This window comes from Camelus bactrianus, unplaced genomic scaffold (assembly GCF_048773025.1).
Source record: "Camelus bactrianus isolate YW-2024 breed Bactrian camel unplaced genomic scaffold, ASM4877302v1 HiC_scaffold_28, whole genome shotgun sequence".
Classification (NCBI taxonomy): Eukaryota; Metazoa; Chordata; class Mammalia; order Artiodactyla; family Camelidae; genus Camelus; species Camelus bactrianus.
In genome coordinates, this window is record NW_027413942.1 from 730,286 (window position 1) to 742,699 (window position 12,414).

General features: G+C 37.7%; 1 pseudogene; it reads right to left on the reverse strand.

Annotated features, from left to right (window-relative positions):
- Positions 1-259: 259 nt before the first annotated feature.
- Positions 260-10,893, reverse strand: LOC141576743 (guanylate-binding protein 6-like; annotated as a pseudogene).
- Between the last annotated feature and the right edge of the window lie 1,521 nt (positions 10,894-12,414).

Consider the following 12,414-nt stretch of genomic DNA (forward strand, 5'->3'; position numbering starts at 1 on the left):
CTAGAAGCAATGAGCAATTCCATTTATTCACATTCCATTTACTATTTTAATTATTAGTATTATACTTTGTTTTCTTTGTTATTCGAGAAATGATAACACAAGTTATCTTTGCAAATTTGAAAAGATAGTGTATATAATGAAAAGCATGTGTCCTTTCTATCCCTGATGCCAAGCTGTCCTCTTCAGGAAGAACCAATGATACCAATTTCTAATGAATTTTCCGGAAATGTGCTATATATACATGTGTATGAGTGCCCATAATAATTGCATTTTTTTTTATGGTGAACACATTATACAAACTGTTTTGTGCCTCATTTTTTCACTCTACAATCTATCTTCCAGATTGTTCTATATTTATACAAATAGAGCTCCACTATCTATTTACTAGCAATCTAGTATTCTAGTATGTTTGCATGCAAAATATATATTACCAAATTACATAAATGAGCATTAAGTGGTTTCCAATCTTTTGCCATTAGAAGTGAAGCCTCAGTGAAATTCTTGTATGTATGTACATACACATATATATGATTTTGCACACATATATATTTCCTAAAAGTGAACACACTAAATCAAAGTGTCCATGCATTTATTCTATCTAATGTGGGCCAGGCATCAATATCCTCTAGAAATCACTTTTTATACTTAAAGCATTGCTGAATGAAAGTGAAAAGCATGCACATCAGAAATAGGCCAGAGAATATACATGTATAATATATTATATATCTAATTTCTTTACAAGGAAAGCTACATCTTTTTAAATAGTGAGCCCAATACTTTCATAACATTACCAAGAATGTTAGCTGGGGCAGGCAATAATGAAGTGATTATTTTGCAAAGGTTGACCAAGGCTTGTGCAAGCAAGGAACGATCATCATTTTTAGTGTCAACAATTCTCTTTCTCAAATGATTTATCTCTGTTTTCATCTTCTCACATTTCTTTCTAAATCCTTCAGTACACAGATCTTCTTGGACCTAAAAAAAAAAAAGTGAGGAAGGAAGTAAAACTTTTTAAATCCCCCATTTTTTCAAGGATTACATTTTGTCAAACTTTAAAACTTTGTCAGACTCTTTGTTTTATTCCTAAAATTGTTCTCTCTTAATCATGAAAGGAGACTCTTGTAACAAGGAATATTTCCTGGTTTGGACCTAAATATTAAGAGAAAGTGTAGTTTACAGCCTTAATAATATTCATATATCTTAGGGTTTTGCCAGGAGGCTAAGCCTGGCATGAGGACAAATGTAATATTTTCCAGTCAAAAAATGCAAATGAGAGGTAGCCTTGGTCTGACAGCACTAATTCTCAGTTCCACTCAGGATGGTACTTTCACCCATATTATAGAAATCTGTTATAAACACATGGTCCACAAATTATAGAAATCTCTTATAAATCATGTTCAGATGAATAATGAGAGAAATCCCTCCAAGCCACATGATAGCTTGGGAATCTATACAAACCTGGAGGCAATGCAGCAAGATTAAAAGCTGCCACTTCCCTGTATTTTTAATTCTGGACATTTCTGGTAGTTTTATGTCAGCAGAGACCTACCTCAGGGCCTTGGGCTGAACAGGGCTCCTGGTAAAATGTAGTGATCTTGGTAAACCATACTATTTGTTGTTCATATTAAACACACATATTTGGAATATCTGTTCAATCAAGCCCTGTGAGATCATTTTAAATTTCTCTAAGTGGCTATTCAACCCTATTTATATTCTCTGAGGGCTTGGAGTAGGGGGGGCATACTCATCCTGAACGCTCCAAAGTCTACTTACAGAGACGAATTTAAAGGTTTTGGAAGGATTCAAAGGCTTCAGGGTTTTAATAAATCCCAAGCAGTAGATGCACTTCTGATCTCTGCATGATCTTGCTGTAACCTTCACCCATCCCTTCCTGAGGTACCAGGGCAAATCTATCAAGCTCTACTACTGCCACAGCCTGATTCACCTTCAGCTGATGCTCCAATATCTTGTTTGTCTCTCTTAGCAGGTTTTCTCTTTCCCTCACCAGCTTCTCCATCATCTGGACTATGTGTTTCTGAAGACTTCTCTTCTGAGCCTCCACCTGCTGCTGCTGCTCCTGCAGTTTCTGTTTCAGCAGCTCCTGTTCCTTATCAGCTGTCTCATTCCTGGTCCATTCCTCTGCCCCAGGGAGGCATTAGAGAGGGAAAAAATAGGCAACGATTGACCTCCACCCTCTTGAGCTCAGAGGCCAAACCAAATTGAAGAGAGTGGTAGGAAATCTCCGAAGTCTTCCCCCCCACCCCGTGTCCACACCATCAAGACCACACTTCAGAATGTGAGAGAAAAGGCTCTCTCTGTCTGGCATCCAATCACAGTTCCCTTTGCTGTTTCCAGACGCAGCAGGGTTGTTCCACAGAAAGGAAGGAAGCTCCTGTATTGGGAAGGTTTTGCTCTCACACCTGTCAGAGGGCACTGCAAGAACATACACATCCCACTGTGAGCCCAGCCCTACCCTGTACCTGCTATGGGCTTCTCCCCATCATTGAGGGCTTTATCTGCCTGCAGGATTTCTCTATTGCCACCTGGGACTGCAGAGATCTCTGGAGGAACTCATTTCCCTGAGGAACCAAGGAGGAGCACAGAAATTAGATTTCGAATAAGTAAATTAGTGCTGCAAAGACAACTAATTCCATGTAACTTTTGCTTCATGTTTAAAGTTCCATAGTGGTTCCTTACAATGAGTCCAAGCTCCTTAGACTGACCTGTCTCCCTCCAGTCACTTGCCCAGTGCTACTTCCTTCTCCCCACTCTAGATTCCAGCCAGTCAGAACCATGTTCAGTTCTACAAATCCAAATCTCTGGTGCTTGTACATATCTGTTTTCCCAGTGTGAAATAGTGCCTCTAAATTTTGCTGCTCTTCTCCTCTGCCACTAGCTGGTTATAAATTTAGACAACTTATTTTAACCTGCCTATGCTTCTCAGTCCAGATCTTTAAAATGTTGATAATGTAGATACTTCTTAATGTTATTTGAAAGATTAAACTAAAGAGTCTAGGGAAAGAGTTTAACATTTTGGCTATAGGAAACAACTGTTCAATATATATTAGTTGCATTAGTATTGTTGTTTTTTAATTATGATGATAATGATGATGATGATGATGATGATGATGATGATGATGATGTTTGTTTCTAACACCTAAGTAGCTCTTTCCTGAGTGTTATAACTTGTCTATGTAGTTGAATTCCTGTCTCAATTGTGATCATCCTTGTATACAAAGACTGACTTGTAAATTGTCAGTGCTCAACACGTCAAATATGTTGTTGAGTAAAAAAAAAAAATGAATAATTTATGTTCTGTCTCTGGATTTAAGAAATCTGTACTCATGGTTGGGAGTTGACAATTGTACTCTCTTCAGGAATAAATAGCATGCAGTGAACCTTAAGAGCCAAAGCTGTTTGAATGGCCCCGTACTCTCTCTTTATGCATGCATGGAGCTGCACTCTCAGATTTTCAGTATAGCCCTTTGACTATTCTGTAGGTTCCCCATGTTTCCTTTATTCCTCACCTTCACTCCTTTCATGGGCACTTGGTGATATTCCTTTTCAATAATTTCCTTTGCTTTCCTGTAGAGTTCATGACCTCCAGGAACAGAGAAATTTCCTGCTGGTATACTTTTTATTAGTGTCTTTGAAAGCTGATCAAGTTTAGTCTGGCAATATTTGATTGATGTCTCTTCATTGTGCATCAAGAAATCATCTTTCTTATTCTTTATGATTTCCTAGAGGGAAGAAAGATAGAGGGCTGTCACCAGAAGCAAGGAACAGAGGAAGTAAATTTCCAAAGGATCTGGTAGAAGAATTGGTGTAACTGTGTTCCTCATGAGAAAAGTATTCTGTTGGAGGACATGTAATAAAACAGCAGTCACAAGATTTGATTTATTCACAGCTCTGAAAACTCTGGAAGACCATGGGGAAGTTCCCTAACGTCCTTTGGGTATTTCATCTGAGCTGTTGGAGTTGCATTACCTAATCTCTCTGGTTCCTTGAAGCTGCCACACTCAGTGATTCTGTCTGTATTCAATGATAGATACAAGGAGCAACCTAAGCTGAAAGTGGCCTGAGATGTGGATCTGAAAAGAGAAATTTTGGTTCCCAGCCATAGGAGTGTGTTCACAGAAAAAGAAGCCAGCTAAAGAATGTCTTGGGTGTTCTGGACAGGCTTGGAATCCACAGAAGTATTTATTTCAAGAGGATATCTATACTGATTTTTCATTGAAGGTCAAAGGGAGTTCCAGATAAACTGCCTGAGTTCTGGCAGTCAAAAAAGAAGGAAATGTAGTCCTTTGAAACTCTGTCCCTCATGAGAACATGGACTACTTTATCCTTGAGTGAGAGATGAGCCGTGGGACCGGTAACAACACTTCTAGGCTTCATTCTTCAAGGGGAGGCGACAAAAGGTAAATATTAAGACAGATTATGACAAGGTTCCTCTGGAACTCCTGCTTGTCTTCCTTGAAGGAGTGCTCCATGAAGACTGCAGGGGCTTCCCTCTCACAGGCAGCGTGCGCCTCCAGCAACTCCTGCAGCATGTCTGTGGGGAAGCTCACTCGCTGGGCTATCTGCTCGCTGTAGTGGTTGTCTGCCTTCTGAATGGCAGCTGAGTTCTCCAGCTGGGCCAGAGTTGTCACTGCGTTCTCCAAGCGAGGTACTGCTCCGCTAATGCTAGTATCCAGGTAGGTCACAACCAGAGTCCTCAGCCCTGAAGAAGCCAGGAAATTTAGGGGCTAAATATCAAGTTATCAGTCAATGGCTCCAGGATTCTGAGACTATGCTTCTAGGGTCATATACACATGCACACACACAAACACACACATGCACCCCTACCTTCCACTACTATTATCACCTTCATTTTCCTACTGACTCTTCATTTTTATGGTTTTCCAGGCCACAGGACTAAAAAAGTTAATATCTACTTCTATCTAACATACTAGGGGCTACCTGGAAAATACAGTTTCTCATTTTAAAAATTGAAAGCAATATAGATTACATAGATAGACAGATGAGGCAAAGTGTACCATGTTTAATTTATTCCTAATTCTGAGGCTTTGAATTGATTTTCAGTGATTTATGGGCTAATATTTATTTTTGGACCACTCTAAATTCTCAAAATATCTTTTGAATTCTCCTTGTGAAGAACACTTATTGTATAGGACTTCCTTTGAAAACATGCAGTATTCTGTTTTTACACCAAAAGAGTGATTATATTCTAAGTGGAGAATGTTTTCAGATAAGTGGGAGCCACCGATATCATTGACAAAAATTGCAATTTGAGGAAGGAATTTGTAAATCCCCCAAAGTGAGATAATTATAAAGTATACAGATTTATTCATGGAGTATAAATGTCTGTAAAATCAGAATTCTTTATAGAATCAAACAAAAATACTAGAAAGCACATTATATAAAATATTCAACATATACCAGTCCTCATGGAAATGGGAAAAAGAGACTCACCTTTCCCAGTGACCATGATTCCTTCTGTGATGGTCTTGGTCCTTGCATCAATGAAGGTGTAAGAACAGAAATTTTTTGTTTGCTCCTGGAATTTAGGATCCGGTTGGTCTTCAGATACCATCACAATATTGGCTAGAATTTTTTTTTCCTATGTTGGCCAGTCAAAGACAAAACACTTCCATCTTGGAAATAAATGCCTGATGCAGTCTCTGGGTAGATTGGATGTTTGGGCTTTGGGATTCTTCCCTGAGGGACAGAAAAACAGGGATTAGAGTGTGTAGAGTCTTGAGGTGAGGGGATTACAGGTGTTCATGGCAGGGATTTGTGTGTCTTTGCCATTTCTACACATAGAACTCTTTTAACATAGACATTCAATACTTATTTGCACATCAGACTTATACCAATGATATAACTGCAGAGAAATTTAGGGAGACATCTGATCCAGTAAAAGAAACCTATGGCTGGTCTCTCCAGACATGCACATAGTAGAGTGGTTGTCTATGATGTGTTTGCTTTACTAGCAGCTAAAAAATGAAAGGTCACATGAAACTTTCTGCTCAACTCAACCTCATGTAGGAATTGAGCTGTGGAACCAAAAAGGAGAGCTACAAACAAGGGATCATGGACAGTAATTGGAATATTATGAATGACATCCTCATTGTTTAAGAAAAACTGTTTTGATGCTAAAAATAATTGATGCAGTTTTATCTATTTTTTAGTAAATCCTCTGAAGTATAAATGTACCTGAAATGTAATTTTAAGGTATCACCAATAATCTATAAACTCTTTGAGGTAAATGATTATATCTGGTCCTCTCCTGCCAGCCAATTTCTTAATAGCTGTTTTGAGAAATCATAAATAGAAATGTGAAAAGAAGAATGACTAAATTGGGATTGATATTTCTCTCAAGGTTTCAATAGACACACATCCTTGGAAATGTAACCCATGAAAATAATTTTTTACCTTGTAATTAATTCATGGGTAAACATGTGGGAATTAGGAGAAAGCTATGATGTGGAAGGTAAAATGAATGTTCTAATAATTGTCAGTATTATTGAAAAGGCATAGATTGTAAAGACAGTCACTTCTTCAGGTTTATTTAGAACATACAATCATTTTGTAGATGATATAATTATACAGGATTAGAAATTTTTATATCCCTCTTTGAAAAGAATAATATGTGAAATCTACATTTTGTTCTTTAGATAAGCTTTTCACTGCAGTTTCATGTCTAACAATTAGCTGATTAGTTGTTTTCTTCAACAGAGGCAAATTGAAGGAATAGGAAACACAGCGTCCAGTCTTTAGAATGTTTCAGCACCCATTTAAACCTGGATGCTAAATTTAAAGATGTATAAAAAACAAATTGGTTTTGAGTAATTTCACTTTACACTTTACTTTTCTTGAGTAAACTTTAACTGTAGCCACTAGATCTTTGCAACCCACTTTCCAGCCACCATTTCCACAGACTTTGATTTAGTCTCAAATACAAATGCAATTACAGAGATGAGGGTTATTGTTTAGAAGATCCCACACTCTATTGGACCGTACACTGCCCAGGCCATACTCTGATACCTGGAATCAGCTTCAGGGCATTCTCCAAGTACTCATCTTCTGTGATAGACTGACCACATAACTGCAGCTCCAGGGTGAAATCCCATACAGTCCAGATAAATTCTGGAAAGAAATTCACAAATTCTGTGGAATCTTCTACTCTATCAGGTGTTTGAGAGGACTTTGCCCTGATGTTTTGCAAGCTCTGTCACATAACTAAGATTTGGTTAGGGAAAAGAAACTCACTACCAAAAATTCCCACATTTCTCTAGTATAAAAATATTATAAACACACTCTTTTGCCATGGGTCCCCTCTGCTCCACCCAAGAAAATAATGACAGGAAGGGAGAGACTGACTCTATCCTCATCCCCATGAATTCAGTGAAACATGGTGTTTCAGGACCTGGAAGGATACTGCAGATGCTCCAGGGCCTGGTGGTTGATGGTGCTCATGCTGTTCTAGACAAAGCTACTGCACAGAACCACGGTCAGGGCAAAGATCCATGAATCCTTCTTAGACTCATCCTAGAAAGCACATTAGAAAAAGAGTGTTAGAAGTTTACCCCTACATTAAAAATTCATCTGTACACTTCTTCAATCATGGTTTCATTTATTATTTCAGCTAACATACTCACCATGCAAAGAAATTGAAGACAGATGTAAATGCAGATATCAACTTTGACAATTACAGAGACATTTCTTGTGTTTGCAAATTTTTCATATATAGAAGAATTCTAATGTTCACAGTACTTTCTTTTTCCTCAAATGGATAAAGTAAAATAACATATACAGGAAAACTAATACAGCCCCTGTTGTGTAATTAGGAATTCAGTGATGAGTGTGGGCACTTATTCATTCTGCATATATTTATTAATCAGAGTCCATATAAAATACACCATAGTTGGCATAACTGGGTATTTAAATTATATGCAATCAATAAATAATTGCAGGAAGCTACTAAATATCCCCCACTGTTCTTAGATTTTAAAAAAGCAATGCTAAAAATGAAAATTATTTCTTTTAACATGACTATTTCAAAGCAGTGGACAAACATCCATAACAGTATTGCAACAAAGATAGAAGTATCTGTAAAAGGCTTACTCTCAGTAATGTATATAAGCAGTGAAACCTATAGCTATAACACTAAATTAAAATTTAGAAGTCTATCAAGGAAGAACAGAGCTATGAAATTTGGAGAAATAATTTATAATCTGAAAGCTTCCTCAAAGTCTTGAGCTGAATATTAAAGAACTGGTAAATGTGGAACTGAAGAAATGAAGGTGATCCCATAGACAGGAAAACCCAGAGAAACAAAATTAGAGATGGGAGAAGACAGGGGTCTTGTAGTTAGAGTCATTTCAGGGCAGAGGGCAAGTGGAGAAGATAAGGTGAGCTTTCATGCAGCCTAATCAAGAGCCTTAAAGCCCAGGCAAATTTGTATAAATCATAGCATTGTCTAAATAATGGCATAAACTGGAAATTGTTTTTTATTATAAATGGCATGTAAAGTTGCTCCCAGTGCAAATGCAAAAACTGTGGTTTATGTTGAGAAGATTCAAAATGGGAGTTTGGGGGGATAAGAGTCTATTCATTACTTTCTTTCCCCAAAACCCACTTTTTAAATATAATCAATTAGGATAAGAAGCAATAGCAGTTATGACAAACAATTATTTCAACAAGAAGATTATATCATTATTTGATATATGGCTTTAAAAATAAGCACACACTTTCTAACTCCCATTGAGGAAAAAAAAGAGAGCTATAAAAATGTAGGTATTATTTCCAAATAAATCTCAAAAGGGGGAAAGGAGGGATAGTTCATTTCACCCATTAGCAGAAAGCTAAAACACCAAAAATCCATTTTAAAATGTTTCATGTAGGACAAAAACTTACTTTTATAGAACTTGCACATTCAGAGGTGTCTCACAGATTTCCAGAACACTCTGTGAGTAGTTGATGAACTACATCATGGAAAATGTAAACCCGTCCCTTAAATCCAACCCTCAAATACATTCTTCACCTTGTAGCTAAGAAGGTGAATCACAAATTTTTCCTCACTCACAGATTGATACTTCTCCTCTTTCTTAGTTATGCTTAACTGTAAGTTCTCAAAATCAGTCAGGTGCTGCCTGGATTGCCTTTCAAAACTGAAGGACTTATTCCCCCAGCTGTTGGGAGTGCTGGTGGAAGACAGTCTTCAGGTGTCAGCCCTCTTAATTAGAAAGGCTTCTGGAGCAGCTCTTCAAAAATGTATCAGCACCCCTGTCCCAAACTCAGGATAACTCAAAAAAGCCATTCCAGCCATGGAGCTCCCATGAAATTCCAAGAAATTGGGGATTGCAATGCAATGTAATTTCTACTTCCATCCAGCCTGCTTCTTTCCCAATTACATGGTACTAAATCTGACTGCAGATAATGTGGTCTTATCAATTGAACTAAAGACTCTTTTAGGGCAGGACCTTTACATTGGTCACTGATATCTACAATTCTAAGTCCAAAGGCCTGTAACTCAGCTGCTCAATAATGACTTACAAAATGTAATCAAGTCATCCACACAGTGCCAAGAAATAAAAGAATTTATCTAAGACACCATGATATCTTACCTAGAAGTGAGATTCAAACAAAACATAGTTTGCCTTATTTACTATAATTGATTTCTAGATTTTTACAGATTAAAGCAGTAAAATTTCTAGGACCATGGAGAGATAAGGGGAAAATCCAGAATAAAAAGTATTTAACTGTGAATTTCTGCTTTTCCATTCACTTATCCCCCAGGCATTAAGTGTCCAGAAGGACCACCAGACTACGATTTGGCTTGCGTGGGTGAGGCACACACCACATCCAGATGCCCTTGGTTTCAGATTGCACTGTAGAGCCTAGAGGAAAGCCTGTGAGGAGAGGGGAGAAAGCAGCATTCAGTTAGAGCAGATAATCTAAACAACCAAGGGGCTACAGAGTCAGATCTATTGGAATGTCAGTATCCCAGCATACGAGTTGGTGTTTTCTCCATTTCCTCAAGAATGTCCTACTTTGTGTGTCATCTGTTTCAAGGAGGAAGGAATATTAATTGTGATAAAGATACCAAGCAAGGGCTCAACATAGAGGCAAAGGGGAATCCATGAATCAGACAAAATGGAAGTCACTGATAACCATAAAAAGATTATCTTGAAAGAATGGTGAGTTTCAAAGCCAGAGAGAAATGGACTGAAGACAGAAATGGGAAGAGAAAAAGGTGGAAAAAAAATCAAGTTTATATTTTTTGTCAGAGAAATTTTTCAAAAGTGGGGAGAAGTGTTAGCCACAGTAGTATATGACATATAGGAAATATTTTTAAGATTATAGACATTTGAACACATTTATATGTAGATAAGAATAGTCCATAAAAACGCAAAATATGTTTCAAGAGCGAGTAGACACAATTGCAAGAGTCCAGTGCTTAAGCATGTAAAATAAGGTAGGATTGTGAGAATTGGTAGGAGAAATTTTGCTTTACAGGAATAAAACATACAATATGATAATGAATTACAGTAAGACAGTGGTTTAGCAGTGAGAAATAGGAGTGGAAAGTTGATTTGTTAAGAGAAGTTTGGTTCTCCCTACACATGATCAGGACAAAAATTAAGAAGTTGAGGTATTAGCTAGAATCAAGCAATTGGTCCTTGACCCAGTACAACACTCACCATGATTCTGACCTGCAAGATGGCTCATCAAGTAGGATTTGCCTGTATGATATGGTCCTACGATGGCCACCATCAGCACTGGCAAAGAAATCTCACCAAGAATCTGCAGAGATTTTTGGTTCACTGAAAGCACCTTGACACTTTCCAGGAGACAAATGGGGTTCATCATTTTGGGTCTGGATGCCATGGCAACCTGCCAACCTAGAAGAGCTTCTTAGTGGAAATCAGATTATAAAGTCATTCTCTAACTCAGACTTATACAAAGCATCTATCAACTTAGGATATGGTAAGTAAGAGTTCTGTGCTTTCCATTAGACAAAATGTAACCTAGAATTAGCATACTGTAGAGGTTTTCCCCCATCATTCCCTCAAGTCTCTCATGGTATTGGTAGTGAAATAATATAATATCACTTTCCAAAGTGTTATTTCAAAATAATAATATAATTAAAGTTATTCTTATGATGCACTGAAGGCCTACAATATACCAAGCCCTTTGATAATAACTTACATATTCAGCTAAACTGATATTCACAAGAGACTGAAAGTTAGAAATTAATATAACTACTTTGGAAATGAGGTAAGTGGTTCTCACAAAGGCTGAGTGAATGTCATTGAGAAAGGATTGAAAATCTACATACTTGAGCAAAATGACAGACTAGCAAACTCTAAGCTCTTGTTTCCCCAAGGAGATATAAACAACAACCAAAATACTGGCTAGAATAACCTTACAGTAGTTCCATAAAACAGTCAAAGGTCCAAAGCAACCAATCAAATACCAAATCAACAAACAGCCTCATTCAAAATGGTAGGAAATTCTGTGGTTTTTCTGTTGGCCTCGGTCCCCATTGTGGTAAGGTCTTTAAGGAAGTGGCAAAAAATTTCCCTATTCCCTCCCCTGATTCAGAGAGAGGGAAATTTATAATGTTCTAACATGTCAGGGCTGCCTCTTCAGGTCTCTGTTTCACCTCACATGAAACTCAGGGAAGGGTGGCAGAGGGGTAGGTGGTGGTAAAACTTGGATATCAGGTGGAAAGAAGCAGCAGGTATTTCTCAAGGAAAAATGTGGAGAGACAGCTCCACAGATGCCTAGAGCAAGAGGTTACCAGTGAATATATAAAATAGACTATCTAATGCATCAGTTGAGTTTCCAATTCCCTTTTTCAAAATAAACAGAGCAGAGCAGACTGCATTTACAATGTTCTGACATCTCATGGGCTGCCTGAAGGACTGTTATCTTTTCCCTTATTTGGATCTAAGGCAGGGAGAAGCAGTGGGCATTGCTTGGGAAAGCTGCAGGGAGAATGACCTGCAGACACCTATGACAAGATATTATGGGTGTGTGATATTGAGATGTATAATAAGAAATACAAATTTGATCATTGTCCTTATTCCTGGTATATAGCTCTTAAAACCCTATGTGATGAGAGAGATGAAATTATTTTTCTTGTAACTTTTGGTCTTTTGTCCTCAATTCCTAAAGTAGCTCCAGATTGATAAAGATGAAAGGAGAGTCTTTTGTTATTTATAACAAGCACCTTTCAACAACAACTGAGTTTATGTTAATGAAGTGATTTTGTAAAGCCCCTAGATCACTACAATGGAGTTGTTTGCTAGAGGAATCAATGTTATTAGAAAGTTGCAACATTTAGCCTGATGCTCCAACCACTGGGGAGCAGAGAAGAGTTGAAAGTTGAGTTAATCACCAATG